This window comes from Neofelis nebulosa, chromosome 11, assembly GCF_028018385.1.
Source record: "Neofelis nebulosa isolate mNeoNeb1 chromosome 11, mNeoNeb1.pri, whole genome shotgun sequence".
Classification (NCBI taxonomy): domain Eukaryota; kingdom Metazoa; phylum Chordata; class Mammalia; order Carnivora; family Felidae; genus Neofelis; species Neofelis nebulosa.
In genome coordinates this window covers 22,036,800-22,053,760 of record NC_080792.1, presented here as the reverse complement: position 1 = coordinate 22,053,760, position 16,961 = coordinate 22,036,800, and the positions used below count along the sequence as shown (strand labels likewise).

Genomic DNA, 16,961 nt, shown 5'->3' with positions numbered 1-16,961 from the left:
ACCTAGGAAGGTTGGCGAGCTGGTGATACAGAATTCAGTCCATCTTCAAAGGCCTGAAAATCAGGGCAGCCAATGCCATAAATCCTAGTCCAAGAGTAAGAAAAGATGAGCTGAAATGTTCTAACTCAACCAGTGAGGCAAGAAAAAGAAGGGGAGTGAATTCCTCTTTCCTCTACCTTTTGTTCTATTCAGGCACTCAATGGATTGGATGATGCCCACACACATTGCAGAGAGTAATATGTTTTGCTCAGTCCAACAGTTTGAATGCTAATATCACACACACACACACACACACACACACACACATCCAGAAATTATGTTTAATCTGAGCACCTTGTGACCAGTCAAGTTGACACATAAAATTAACCATCACAAACACTAAGGGTTTTTCCTACTATACCATATTACAAAATGCAAAGGAACTTGGAGAATTCTAAAATCCCAACTTTTATGAAACATTTCCACATTAATAAGGCAAAAATAACTTGGGGGGAAATATTTTTGTATTTTTTCAAATTGTCTTTTACTCTTTCATATGTGTTGATAATGTGATGATATCCAGATATCACATTTACCAACTTGTTTTCCTATATACATTGCTTCATAAGTTTCAAATTTGTAAATGTTAGACATAATCTTTGAACACTTTTGTAGCCCTCCCCACATGTGTACACACACACACATACACACACACACACACACACACACACACACACCCTCATCATGATGTTTCTCACATTGTTGGAAATTTTGTCCTATGCTAAATATTCAGCACTCTTTCTGAATTCTACCTTCAAGGATAAAGAAAAAGCAGCAAACTTTTCATTTCCCGAGTGAGGATTAATACTTAAAACCATGGATGGGAGCCCAGTTAGTCCATTACCAGATTTAATGGTTTTTGAAGGGATCAGTTAGAAATCATTATAGTTGATGGGTAAAGGATGAGACCAGGAATATGTGAGTGTTCTAGTATTGAGCATTTGTTAAAACAGCCATTAATCAGGTGTTAACCTTACTATTTATAATCATAAGCAAAAATGCAGCACATTAGAAATGAGCCTACTTGTTAGAATTATTCATTTGAAAATCAGTCAACCACAGACTTTCCTGACATCAAAAAGGCTGAAAGAACACTGGGTGATTACTTAGGAAATTTATGACACCAACATGAGTATCTTTCACATTCCACAAAAGAAATACAACAAATCTTTTGCTGACAAAGCTGTAGTCATTACAGATTTTATATTTCAGTTTACGGAGGAAGAGCTTCTCTCAAGCAGATGGCTTGTTTTATCACAGGAACTTTCTCACAGGAGAATCGCTTAGGAGAAAAACTTCAAATAGATTCGGGTTGAATCCTGAGTCTACCAGATATAAGCGGTTTGACCTTGGCAAAGATATTTAATCTTTTTGAGTACCAATTTTTTACCTTTAAATTTCTTCATTTACCCATTAATTTTTCATTCAACAAACACTTTTTAAGTGCTTACCACATGCCAGAAACTATGGTGGGCACTAAGGATATAAAAATAGAGAAAAATGTCCCCTGTCTTCAGAATGAATCAGAATGCTCATCTCTTATGATGAGCATTAAATGTGTGTGCATTAAAAGAGGAAGCATGTATAAATAATTATCACTGTTCTGAATCATCCTGGTAATTATCTTATTCTATTTTGAAAAGAACTTTCCGTGGGTTGTCTCTTCTAATTTCATCCAAAGGCAGCAACTTTAGCAATATACCCAACTACTTGACTTCAGCAAGACACTTTGTCATCTAGCCAAAGATGAGTTTCATGTGTGACCTTCTTTACAGTTGTGGATGGCTGCATGACTAAGTTCTGGCCAATGAAGGAAGTAAATGTGACATTGCCATGCTCAGGCTTTGTCCCCCCCCAGAATGCATGAGCACATGTGAGTACTCAGACCCCTTTCTTTTTCTTGCTATCCACAAGATGACCAGGAATTAGAGATGGAAGTCACAGAGGATGGCAAAGTCACATGACCAGCACTGCTCTATTTTGGTCTTTCTTAATTATAACAGCTTGGTTGTATCCTAACTAACACAATATATCTGTGACATATACAGTTAATACCTAAATATTGGTTATCTTGAATGCTAGAAAGGACATCAACATGTTAACCTTCATCACTGAAAAATACTTTTTTAAAAAATATTTCTTGATTCATCTTTCAAACTAATACTGTGTTATTAAATATCTAATTCTACTTCCCTACTTTACTAATTTTTTCTTTTAGTCAAATTATCTTATAATAATTACAGTACAAGAAAAATTGCTTATACTCACAAAGGAAAAAAAATCTTAGTCTTTGTTGGTGTCCCTTCTATTTTAAGTAATACCTAATAAAGTAAAATTCATGAACAACAAAATAATTAGAGCAATCTTTTGAAATCTGAACTCTTTATTATATTTTTATAATTTTTTAAAATTTATGTAGTCTTCAAAACACCCAGATAGTTTTGATATTTGACAAAATCGAGAAATAGTATTTAAACAAGTCCTATATCTATTTCTTTTTTTAATATGAAATTTATTGTCAAACTGGTTTCCATACAACACCCAGTGCTCATTCCAACAGGTACCCTCCTCAGTGCCCATCATCCACTTTCTCCTCCCTCCCACTCCCCATCAACCCTCAGTTTAATGAGAAACTATATATATTTCTAAATTAATTTTCTAGATTTGATCTTTGCCTTCTCCACAATGCATAAAAACTTCTAAATGTAATAGGCTGAAATAAATATAACATAAAAATGAGAATATTCCTTTTAGCTGTGTAGCATTGATAGGAGTACACAGCATATTATGATGTTTAACCAACAGAATCAAATTTATAGAAAGAAGTGAGTGCTTCCTTATCTGGGTGACTCCTTAGGATTTTAAACACTTAGATAGTGATATTGATGTTGACAGTGTCTTTTAGAAATATCTTTTGAAATCTCTTTTAGAAAGTACAGCATGTCCTCTTGAATTTCTTCACTGATAGAAAATTTTATTGGAAGATATAATTTAATATACCAATTAACAGTGACTCAAGGCCAAATCTTATATATAAGATGAACAATAAATTATAAAGCAATATTTCAGATGAATAAAAAAAATCTTGAAAATGGTGAGATTATTCTTGTACTTGCATCCTATTTTAAGTTTTGTCTCTCCCATAAATGGTATATTCAAATATCCAGGAGCAAAGACCAGAGATATCTCTTGCCTTATAAATCACCTTGGGGTTAGGCCACCTTGTCTGAAGTATAATCCCAGTCTACGATTTTCAAAGGAAATGGCACTGATGGGTGTCAGAAGGAGAGAAAGTGACCAGTCCTGGAAGAATGCTTGTGTTTCTTTTTTAATCTACAGAGTCAGATTAGTTTTTATTCTCAATGTTTTTGCATAGTCCTAGAAGCGGTGAAATAGAAATGCTTTTGCTCACAGCTATACCATCAGGATGATCTTGCAGACTTTTAAGAGACAGAATAGGCATCAAAGAGAAAGTTATGACCCAAAAAAAGTGAACAAAGTTTTAATTAAATATATAATAAATAGTTATAAGGGGTGGCAATCAATACAGGTTAAAATAATAAAACAAACACCATTGATTGAATGTCAAACCAGTATCTAGTAATTTTAAAATACAGTATCAATAATACATATATAAAATAAAGATATTACACTTGACATTTACAGATTAAAAAAACAAAAATGGAGCTTAGAAAATTGGTCAAGAGTATGTACCGTTTAAGTAATCAAACTCATTTTAAACTCAGGTATGCCTAATCCGACTGCCATGAGTTTACCACTCTGAATTTCACTTTTTAGGTTGAAATCTGACCTAGAAGGAAGAACTCTGTCCTTAGCCTTAACTCTGAGTTCAGTGGTTCTCACTGAAAGCTAGGGGCTCTGTGAATTCAGTAAGGTTACATCCAGCCGTGTTCTAGGTCTGTAGCCCCTTTAGAGTTTACATGTCTAAGTGTTCTCCTATATATAGGTACCCTCTTCCTGGGTGTCACTAAACAAGATGTCAAAGAAAGCAGCTTAACCACATGCTTGTCTCCCCACAAGTGGATAGGTTGTTACTCACTATTTCCCCTTGCCTACCATCTTTCAGAATTTTCCGAACATGAAGTTGTATTACAATCAAGGTCCATTTAAAGCAATCATGTATAAAACTGTCAATTATGCTCCATTTCTATATCAGTAATATAATTTAATATATTTTTCTGGGACCAAAGAGTCTATTTTGTTTCCTATTTCATTGCCTTCTTGATAGTGACAGCATTATTTTACTTTTCCCATATATCTACTGAATATTACCATTAATGCTGACATTCAGTTGACTCTTGGCTCAGCTCATTGTAAATCCATTTGATTTTGTCTAATTTGTTTCCTTCCCTCTCCTACCCACTCACCCCAAGACAATCCAAGTGGGTAACTAAAACACTAGTTGATTTTCTTGGGAACTTAGGTCAGAAGCTCTATTTGTGATCAAAGGGTCTAATGCTGCATTCCTTGTACCATTTACCATTGGTAGTTATTATATTTACCAGGTCTTTATTCTTACCTAGTTATTCTGACTTTATTCCTTTATGTTTTATTAAAGCAAGAGGTTAAAAAATTAGTTCAATTTTACAGTTACCTTAGAATTATCATTCATTTAATGTTCCTTTCTATTATTAACAAAGTTATTTTCCATCTAGTCATATTTTCTTGAGTTGAGTATCTAACGAAATAGCAACAAGTCCAAATTTTAGAGCACAGAACTGAAAATTATGAGGACTTAAGAGTTTCTTAGTTATGGTAATTTTAGTACCATGGGCATAGAAATTAATTAAGATGTATATGAGATATTGAGTCATATACAAAACAATGCTTTATACTTACCTTTAAGTGTAATGTTTGTGTGCAACCTATTAAATTAAAGTTCAGCCCAGACTATAAAATCAGAGTATGTATAGGTAGTGTTATTTCGTATTTGAAGAGAAAAATAGCAGCAGGAGCGCTCACGATGAATCTGCTCCATCTGCTCTTTACATTGCCCACAAGCCCCTGGTAACCATGGCAACACCACTGGAGAGGAGGGTAAACAGAGCTACTACATAGGTATATTGTCCAACATGGAAAGCAATAACCATGTATGACTCTTTCAACTTAAATTAATCAAAATTAAATAAAATGAAAAAAGTCCGTTCCTCAGTCTCTTACATTTTAAGTGCTCAATAGCCAAATGTGACTGGTAACTACCATCCTGGATAGTATAGGTAGGAAACAGTTACATCATTAAAGAAAGTGCTATTGGACAATGCTGTTTTATAGTACTTTGTGTGTTACCTTAAATGGCACTTGGTCTGAGATAATGAAGAAACCAGAAGCAACAGTACGTGGAGAAATGATAACTGTGGTTGTAACTAAATACTTCACTAATGCATGTAGGCTGCATGTCACTTAAGTGTTTGAGTATCATCTATTTGGTATACTGGGTAATTAAAGGGCAGCATTCAGATAACAAAAGACATTACCCAGATGAAGGCAGAAACTTGAGTGAATATAAAACCTGACAGATTGAGCAGGCTACTTTGACACACGCACACACACACACACACACAGTCTTAGACACTTATTGAATGAAAAAGCAAAATCAAAATATAAAATAACAGTCCCCATGACATATGCTAGTGTACCATGTTAGGGGAAAATCAAATGGTATTTATATGATATTGATGTGCCTCACTAAAAAGTAAAAATTTTAATTTGGGCTCTACTTAAAATGATGCATGGTGAAGTCCCAAAATTACTTCTGGTTGTGTCTTTATTTCTACTTTTCCATTTCAAAGAGAGTGCGAACTATTTGGAGCCTCTTGCCCATCCTGTCTTATTCAGTCTTTATCCTGCAGTGACCCACGGACAGTAGGACAGACCTGGCTTTGAATTTAAGCACTGTTTCTTAATGAGTTCTATGACCATCACTAAACCTGAACTTTCTCATCTCTAGAGTGGGGACATCACTGTATCCATCTCTTAGGGTTCCTGTGAAGATAAGCATGATAGAGCATAGTAGGTCAGTATCCCCTGCACCAAATGCTCACAAACCAGGACTCAAGGCATTATTGTAACACCTACTCTTTTTCCCCAGCACCTGTGTATTCATATGCTTATCAGCCTTTCTCTTCATATCTTCTGTTTTCTATTTTTTTCTACTTCCTTATTCCCTTCACCCTTCCTTGGAACTCAAAGGAATGAATCAGGAGAGTCAGAAGAGAATGAGCCCAGAAAGTAAAGAAAAAGGAGAAAGGAAGTAGGAAGAGAGGAAGGAATGGCAAGCACTTGTAAAAGGGAAAGATACGCTTCCTCTTTCAGTTCCTAACCAAAAAAAAAACTTTAATGTATTTTATTCTTTATTTATGCTAGGGAATCAGTTTGACTTTTAAACCAAAGTAATGATTTGTTTCCTTGAATTAACTAATAGGTGAACAGTATTTTTGTTTTTTTAAGTCCTTAGGTGGTCATACAATATTAACTACTTGTCTTTTATCTACTTCATTCTTTTCTTCAAGAAATATGAACACCAAGAAGAAAACTTTTATGTGTTTGACTATGTTGTCTCTGGAAATTTCCTAATGTAAAGCTTTGTTGAGAAATTATTTCATTAAGTCCTCCATTAGTAAGCTGCTTGTAGTGCTTCATAACCTAAGCATTTGCTCCATCATCTCTCCAACTCTGAGTGCTCTCTGCCAAAGCAGATCTCGCTAACTAGAGCAGGTGAAAAATGTTTATTCTGCTCTGGTTGGTGACTGAAAGTTGCCCTGAAGAATGGTCACAGAAAACCTCAGACCTCGTTGCCCGAGCACTATGGAGGAGCACGCCTGAGCACGTGGAAGACATGCAGCTCCACCTGTATCGTCTCTGGTTGAGATGAAAGCAAATGGACGCCAGCCTCACCATTTCTAAAATGGAAATGATTACCCCTGCCCTATCCACTTTGGGATATTGCTAACTACTTGATTAAAAAAAATATTTTTAAAATCAAAGCACTGTATACATGAAACAGCTTGCTTTTCTTCAGTGTGATGCAAGATACTGCATAAATTTGGTATGATTCACCAAGGTAGAGCCAGCCAATAACTCTAAGAAGATAATCTCTAGTATGAGCCTAAATTAACCTCAAGACAACTAGTTAATTCAGTGGGGAAAAAATAGGAAACCAGTTATTTGGGAGAGTATCTGGAGGAGTAGATGCACTGCTTTCCCAAGACTTAAAGTAAGAGTTCACCATACCACAGGTTATTTATATACAATTCTTACACGAAGACCAAATCCAATCTGTTTTATCAGTGATGCCACTTCCTCCCTATACCAAACAAGACAGAAACAGCAATTTTTCTCTCCCTCCTTGACTTCTTAGTCCCAGCAATAAGTTCATCTCACTGTCAGACTCAAAATCTTGGAGTCATTCTTGATTTTTCCCTTTCCCCACTACCCCTCCAAACACAGCTACAAAGTATATTCTTCACACCCATCTTTTTTCTCTTCATTTGTACTAAACCACTCCAGGCCAGGCCCTTGTGATTTTTGTCTGGACAATTACAGTAGCGTCTGAGGTATACCCACTTTCAACCTCTTTTCATCTTTTCAGGACCACATGGTTCTAAGGATTTAATATCCCTAACGGCCCAATTCAAAATGTGTAAAAAATGTTCAAGCTGCCACCTCTTCTTGTAAAAGGCAAGTAGTGCAGAGTATAAGAGGCTGAATTTTGGAATTAAAAATTCTCCCCTATACTTATAAAAGGGGGATAATTATTCTTCCATTCAACAAATATTAATTGAATACTTATTACATGTCAGACACTGGATTAAGGTACAGATTACATAAAATAAGGGATGTGGGTTAGTCAAGAAAGCACCTAATTAGGCACCCAATAAATGTTAGTACCAGGAAGAGAAGAAACCGTTGCTGTCTTTAAGCTTTGCTCCTAGCGTGTGTGATGCTACAAACACTATGAGCTTGCACTTGTTTATCCCACTCTTTCTTCTCAACCTTTCTTCACCAGAAGATTCAGCAAGACTGTCGTCTTCTCCGCAAAGCCTCTCTGATTCTAGAACACTTTACTGTGATGGTTTTTAAGCTTCCAACACAGCTTCTTCATTACAATATTCCTCAAATGGCCAGTGTCAGAAAGACGAGAGATACCAAATGCTGGCATGGATGTGGCGAGAAGGGAATACTTCTGCAATGTTGGTAGGACTGTCAGTTGTACAGCCACAATGAAAAACAGAATGGAGGATCTTCAAGACATTAAAAATAGAATTACCATATTATCCAGCAGTCCTACTTCTGGAATAGATCCAAAAGAAATGACAACGCAAACTCAAAACAATCTATGTAATAGCATTACTTACTGCCCCCTCCTGCCATGTTCATAATGGCATTATTTACCATAGCCAAGACAGGGAAATAATCTAAGTGCCCATATTATTATTCAGCCATAAAAAATGAGGAAATTCTACCATTTGCAACAACATGGATGGCCCTTGAGACATGCTAGATGAAAGAAGTCTGACAAAGACAAATATTGTATGATCTCATTTATATTTGGAACCTTAAAAAAAGCTCATGAAAAAGATGGGGCACCTGGGTGGCTCCGTTGGATAAGCGTCCAACTTCGGCTCAGGTCATGATCTCACCATTCATGAGCTTGAGCCCCACGTTGGGCTCTGTGCTGACAGCTCAGAGCCTGGATCCTGCTTCCAAGTCTGTGTATCCCTCTCTCTGTCTTTCTGCCCCTCTCCCACTCGTTCTCTCTCTCTCTCTCTCTCTCTCTCTCTCTCTCTCTCTCTCAAAAATAAATAAACATTAAACAAAAATTTTAAAAAAGAGGTCAGACTTGTGGTCACCATAGGAAAAGAGTAGGGGAGGAGGCATTGGAAGAAGATGGTCAAAAGGTATAAACTTCTAGTTATAGGATAAATATGTACTAGGGATGTTACATACCACATGATGACTAGAACTAAGGCTGCTGTAGGATATCCAGGAAAGTCGTTAAGAGAATAAACCCTAAGAGCTCTCATCACAAGGAGATTTTATTTTCCTTTTTTTCTTTTTTTTTTTTGTATCTATATGAGATGGATGTTAGCTGAACCTGTATGTTAATCATTTCACAATATGTATAAGTCATGTCATCATGCTATATGGCTTCAACTTATACAATAATATGTATCAATTACTTCTTAATAAAATGGGAAAAAAGAAGAAAAGTCATCAATGCAAATAAGGGCTTCTTTCCATCATCTTTCCATAATCTTTCTAGGGTATACCTAGAAAACTTAAAACTGTCTCTTAAACACAGAAGATGCTCAGTGATAATTCATAAATGAATAAATGAATGAATGAAGAATAATTGAATATGAATTTGCAAGTGAGAAGGGGAATTGTTGCACAATCTCCTTGGACTAGTTTTTCATGAACCTGCAAGTATCAGAAAATGCAAGTTGGAATCAAGAAATCTGAATTCTACATTGAGATTGATTAAGGGCTTGCTGTTTAGACTTCATGAAGTAATGTAACCTTGCTGTGTCTCATACATTCATCAATTCAACAAATTTTTGTTAAGCATCTTCTATCTGCCAAGCAAGAAAACATTTCCTACAAAGTTTGTTTTTACCTAACTTCTTTCCTGGTGATAGACTTTGGTAGGTTAAAAAAAAAATTCTCTTAACTCTTCTTTTGGGACTCAAATACTCACACAGACTAGCTGAGTATCTGGTATTACAAGACTGGTTAATAAGCAAGTCATAGTATAATCTGACCATTCTTTGGACAATGTTACTAGAAAAGGAAAAACAAAATGAAACAAACCAAAATCTTCATAAGGGTGCTGGTTAGATTAGCTATTAATTAAATTTGCAAAGAAGTTTATGTAATGAAGTAGAATTGAGTATCGAATATATTATATAAATTGCATCTTTCTCGAATATGAATTACTCATCCTTTTAACAGATCAATGCAATCAGCTCTATTTGCTATACACCCATTATACTTAATTAAATGGTTCCGGTCCAGTGGGGTCAAAGGTGTCCAATAACATTTACTATCTGACAGCAATCCAGTGGCCTGTACTCTATGCATGTGGTAGCCTGGTTCACGGCAATGAGCAGGCTTCTGCATTAGGAAAACAGCTACCACTCTAATTTTCTCTAATTGACTTGTTGGCAGTGCTAATGGGGAGGGCAAAAGATGCAGGAACATGAAGACTGGGCCCCGACAAGCACTTGGCATGGATAGGTCCACTGATGAAGTACATAATCTATAATGAATGAAGGACTGCAACCTGTCAATCTGGCACGTGCCAGTGGCATTTAATTCACACGAAATATTAATTAAAAATAATGATGTTCTTCTCACTGGCTTTTGTTACCAAGTACAGCATCTTGGTTTAGTCCCTGAGGAGCTTTCCACAGATCTTTTGATTCAGTCCCTCAGCCCCAGAGAGCCATTCATCTCACTACCTTCAGGAAAGCCTCAACAAAAGGTCTTAGAATAATGGGTCTCTCACCTACCAAGTGTGTAGGGAAGGAGAACCAAGAATCCTCTCTATTACCCATCCCTTCTCTTTACAACCCTTATAATCAGTAAATGTGCATTTATTCACTTTTTTTTTGAAGCCACAACCAAGACACTGGTTAGTAGCCATGTGTTTTAGATTCTCAAAGAGTTATTAAGTATTTTTCAGCCTTCTTTTTCCCAATCCAATGTATTCTGTAAGAAAAGTTGGCCAAATAGTGATAAAAATCTGATCAACAATTTGAAATCTGTGTAACCATTCAAATTTTCCATAATTAAAAATAATTCCCATGGATATCCACCAAAATCCAAGTTATTTTAGTATGATTCGATCAAAGTGAATTGAAATGAGAAAATACTACTATACTTTATTTTCCAGAAGCAACTGATACATTTTCAAGCCATGTATCTGCATCATTTCAATAAAGCCAAAAAATAAATTTGCTGTCATAATTGTCATTAAATGTATTCCTTAACAATGGGGTCTGACCACAATTAATGGTTAATTCATTTGCAATTCATTATGGTATTAAATGTGTTTAACTCATTTCATTCTTCTATAGAGGGAGCAATTCTAGGCAATTCTTTTGTGATTTACTGGTTTTAAAGTGTAAGAGCTCTGAGCATGTGCAGAAAAATAGCTCCACATTGCCCTCTAGTGGTGCACTAGTAAATGGCACTCTCCTTTTGCATGGGGAGAAAACCCTTCTCTGTTGCTCCCAGCATCTTTTCTCCTCAACACAAACTCAAAGGAGATGCCAGTATCACAATGGAAAAGGGGATCAAGGCATTATATCCCACTATCCACTATTAAACAATAACTGAATATTTTTGTTATTGGTGTTCAGGCTAATTCAGTTTTGGATCAAGATTTGTGGGGGCATGAAAATTTCCTATTGCATCCTGAGGAGATCCAGGTGCAGTTTCATAAAAGCACTATACAGAGACCAGAGACAGTCCAAAAGATGTAAATGAGCAGGTAGAATATGAGGAAAATAAAGGAAATATTGGTTTTTTCATTAAAAGAAAAAAAAGTAGACAAAAAGGATTGTGGAGTTGACCTAGGTCTTTTATTTCTTTGTTACTTTATAAAAGTCAGTGAACTTACCTGGTCCTTAAATTGCTAACTGAAAACAGGAAAAGACCAGACCAAATCCTCTCCAGGACTGTTGGCTCTGAACTATATTCTTATGCCAGTGACAACTCCATTGCAAATCTGTTTACCTCTCCCAAGGCTAAGCCATTACCACATTTTACTTAAATTTAAGCTAGCTATCCCCTAGGATGTGCACAGCATAGTTGGGATCTGTGGAAATTGGCAATTTTGTAATTCATTAATCCAACAGCTAGGAAATTATAAAAGTTCAGACTCTTTGCTGGCATATCCATGGCTAGACATTAAGTGGGGGAAGTTGCCATTACTCAGATTACCAGAGACTTGTAAGCAAGTGTCAGTATTGAAATGACAGTTATGTCACATCTACTATGGGGGAGGTTAAGAAATGATGAGTACTGCTCAAAAGCCAGATAGCAGCTAGATGAGGTACTGGTATTGTTATAATTCAGATTGAGATAAAAATCCAAACCAGTAAACTTGAGAATGAACCAAGTAAGATGCATTTTTTTCTCTTAAATGAGACATCATATGCACTCCAAAAGGCAGAAAGCCAATGGTGCACAAAAGCTATGGAGGCTTTCGGAGTATGTTTTCTAAGGAGGTATAAACTGGGTAGTTGGGAGGTGGGGACCGAGAGGTGAAGGCATGAATGCAATGTCCCAAAAACCATGCTAACAGCTTCAGCTGTTAACTCTGAGCAGGAAGTGAACAGCCTCTGATCAAGTCAGACAGCCTTCACTCTGAATTCCAAATGGAGAAGTCAACATAAAACAATCATACCTAATCACTTTGCATAAATGAGATTTGCTTTATTATTTTATTTCACACTCCTTACTTCCTTAGTATAGCTTCTACTTTGTTGCTGTTGATCTTATGGTTGACATGTTAACTAAGGAAGCCCAGACTTCATCATTTATTTTTCCATGAATAGGTGTAGATTTGCATGTAGTTGTATATATAGGAATCTGAGTTTATAGATTTGTGGCCTACCTTTCATACGCTGATAGGCTAGAAGACTGCCTTCCACATGCTAATAACAGCTTAGAGTGGTGGCTCCATTCCTTAGGTGAATTACTTAGATGTATTACTGTCAAGCATCCTCTCTGCCCTATTGTATCTCACACCTTGTGACTAAATCTCTCTCTCTCTCTCTCTCTCTCTCTCTCTCTCTCTCTCTCTCCTCTCTCTGCCTTTCTCCTTTTCTCTCTCCCTCAGATTTAAAAAGTCAAACCAAGCCAAACCAAACAAGAATCAAAACCCTAATTCCCAAGCACATGAGTTTTGGAATTGTTAACCTCTTCCTCACTCCCTTGATAAATACATAGATAAATGCAAATATATACTATATGTGTATAATGTAAAACCAAATGCAATTTTACCCACAAAAAGGCAATTATATAGAGTTTGAACATAATGTAATTGTTTACATTGTAATTGTGCAGATAAGTCATGTGTATGAAATCAGACGTCGTCTCCATTTCAATAACCATAAAGGATGCTTTTCCTACTAGAAAAGTATTTTTGCTGACACATCTAACTGCATTTTTAACATATGCCTTTTTCCTGAGATTTTTTTCTATTTTCTATTATCCTTCCATCTCTAAATCCTACCCATATCCTCAAGCCCTAGTTCCAAGTCCATTATCTGCCAAGAAGTCTTTGATGACCCAGTCCATCACTAATTTTCCAGTCCTCTAAACTCACATAGCGTTCACAAGTAGTGTCATATATTGTACAGCTTAATTTTCTGCAATCTTTCATTGTTCATTGTTTTCTCTGCCCAGAATTATGGTTGCAAACTGACAACAGAGGTCTATCTTTTATAAATAATCTTGTATTGCCAAGAATATTTATCACTGTTGACCGATTACTTTCTTATTAGTAAACTAGGTTCACAGCAAAAATTAATAAATAAATATCCTCTTTTGTAGGGGAAGCAATTCACTTAATTGAAGACTTTTGACTACATTAAACATAATTTTATTCTATTCCTCTTGCTATATTGTGGCTCATTGTGGTTTGGAATGTCAATATCTTGAATGCTAATATTTAGGTTACATAAAATTTCATGAAGAAAAAGTCATCTAATCAATTTTCAAAGAACACTGTCAGAGATAAATTCACTTATTTTTTAAAAATGTTTATTTATTTTGAGAGAGAACATGAGCTGGGAAAGGACAGAGAGAGAGGGAGAGAGATAGAACCTCAAGCAGGCTCTCCTCTGTCAGCCGAGAGCCCAATGCAGGGCTCAAACTCAGGAACCAAACCATGAGATGATGACCTGAGCCGAAACCAAGAGTCAGACACTCAACTGAATGAATCACCTGGGTGCCCCTAAATTCACTCATTTTTAAAGCTTTTTTTAATTGTTAAATAAAAGACAGATAAAGAAAACTACATGCAACAAATATATAGCTTAATGAATTATCATTAATTGGACTTAAACTGTTTCTTTGCTCTATTCCTGCAAACTGGCATTTGAATCTAGAGGTTTGATCAGACTAAGTAGATTCCATCCTTTGGCAAGACTCTAGAGGGAGGGAGTTCTTTTATTCGGAGATACATAGTGCCTAGATATCTGTATTTTATCTTAGCCATCACAAATACTTAATGCCCATATCCTTTTGTTCATTAGAGCTGCAAAATAGTAATATTTGAATTCTATCATTGGGTTTTTACTTGTTAGTTGGAATGAGATTATAAGTGGATGCTTCCCCTCACACTCTGTTGGTTACACAGTCATAGAGTTTATTTAAGAAACACATAATATTTGATCCTTTACCTAATTTTCAAGACAACAATTTGGTTCTCTGTCAACCTCAGAAGTCACCAACTTTTATTATTTATTATTTATTTATTTAAGTTGATTTATTATGAGAGAGAGAGAGCATGCACATGCAGGGGAGATGCAGAGAGAAAGGGAGAGAGAGAAAATTCCAAGCAAGCTCTGCAAAGTCAGCACAGAGCCTGTCAGGGGGCTCAAGCTCATGAACTATGAGATCATGACATGAGCCGAAACCAAGAGTCAGATGCTTAACCGACTGAGGTGCCCCACTTTTGTTATTTTTTAAAATATCTTTATGAATTCATACATTCACATGTATTTGCTGGGTTTCAATTCACTGAAACTCTTACCTTTATTGAATCTCAGATTGTCTTCATCTTTGGTCTGCTGGAGCCTCTTCAATTTGATTCCTGAATCTATTTGACATGAGCCTATTAGTCTTTGGTCGCTTCCTATTTGGTTACATCAACATGTTTCAGGCTTAATTGATATGCATCCTATCTCAGTCCAGGAATCAACCAGGTTTTCAAGGACCCCTTGTTTCTTGAAGTGCAAAAAAGTATTTTTCTCAAAATCCTAATCGGGACATTAGGGGTGCTTGTTAGCACCCCTACTGACAATATCTCTAGACTTCTTCAGTGGGTAGAACTACAACAGAGAGAAAATTCCTTTCGAGTTTAAACTGAGTTTTTCCAGTTAAATTTTAGAAACATAAGACTTTATATACTTCTTCTATTTTACATCAGTGTGTCCTTTAATCCACACTAATTTTCTGGTTCTTAAGGACACGGGATGATAGGATTATAATTTCTCATGATTATTCATTTGCTTTATCCAATATTGCATTAGTCTCAGCTTAACAAGAATAATGGTATCATCAGGAATAATAATTATCAAAACATTTATTTTTGCATACAGTACCCCTATTCTCTCTTATTTTTGACTTATGATTATAGACTAGCTACAGTGTCAGAACATGTAGCCATTACAAAAATAAAATCTTCTCCTTTTAACTCTCACCTCGTCTTAGTTCCTAGCATTTGTTGTTCACCAGTTAACTATTGGGTTGCATCTCCCTTGGTCATTTAGGATGTCAAAAGCTCATTTTCTAGTAGCTCTCAGGATCAAGGAAGCAACATTCCCTGGTTGTATATATGTTGATACCAGCTTGGGTGTGCCATCATGTTTAAAGTTAACTTTTGCGGGGCGCCTGGGTGGCGCAGTCGGTTGGGCGTCCGACTTCAGCCAGGTCACGATCTCGCGGTCCGTGAGTTCGAGCCCCGCGTCAGGCTCCGGGCTGATGGCTCGGAGCCTGGAGCCTGTCTTCGATTCTGTGTCTCCCTCTCTCTCTGCCCCTCCCCCATTCATGCTCTGTCTCTCTCTGTCCCAAAAATAAATAAAAAACGTTGAAAAAAAAATTTAAAAAAAAAAATAAATAAAGTTAACTTTTGCTAACTATAAAATCCTTGAATTACATTTTATTACCTTGAATATCTCAACTAAATTACTTCAATTCCCTCTGGCATAAAATGGGACTGTGCAAAAGTCTGATCATAATTTAATTGTCCTCTGATAGGTCATGTATTCTTTCTGTCCAGATGCCTAAAAGATTTTTTTTAACTCCCCAAACATTTCTTGAATTCCACTCTTTTGTATTTACTCCATTGTCTTTCTTTGGTTTTCTTTTTCATCAGTTAGAACTGCATTACTCATCAGTTAGAACTTCCTTCTGTGCATCACTCTCTCCTGAATTCTATTTTACTCTCTCTTCGTTTCTTTTTGTTTTGTGTTTGTTTTTCCTTGAGCTTGTTTGTTCATCAGTCACGCTTTATTTTGAAAATTATGTTTTTACTTACCTATTCTTTCTTGAGTTATGCCACCTCACTTCTATTTTTTTTCTAATTCTAATTTATGTTACTCTTGAATATCTGGCATCTAATTTTCTTAATGTGGTTTAGCTCATTTTGAAATAGTCAATCACAGGTGTGACCTACTTTCCGTGTGTATTTTCAATCCCTTTTTGGGAGTGTGCTTGTCTATAGAAGTGGCATTCTCCTCATTTTATTTTGTAAGGCATTTAACCTCAACAGACTTTTGTTGCTTGCTTGCTTTCATGTGACCTGTTTCCCTATGTTCCCTATGTTCCTGTTTAATGTGCTTTTCTAAATCCACACAGCTCCTTCTTCTGTTGCTTTCATTGGGCCAGAGCTCAGGACTCTGTAAATTTGAGCCTGTAGGTCACATCTGGCCCAGGTCCTATTTTTGTTTGGACCCCACTGAACTAACAATGGTTTTTACATTTTTGAAGAGTTGTAAACAACCAACCAAACAAACAAACACAGGTGAATACATGACAGAGACAAAGCGATCTGTAAAGCTAAAAATTTGCTATCTGGGCCCTTTATGAGACAAGTTGGCCAACCCCTGATACACACTGAAAACTGTATGGCAACTTGCTTTCTAAGTTTTCATGATTATTCCTCT

The 16,961-nt window shown here is 36.2% G+C and overlaps 1 protein-coding gene across 4 annotated transcripts in view; it reads left to right on the top strand.

The window, feature by feature from the left end:
• Window positions 1-16,961, top strand: part of DCC (DCC netrin 1 receptor) — a 1,139,939-nt gene that overhangs the window by 992,270 nt on the left and 130,708 nt on the right. The window lies entirely within an intron of this gene.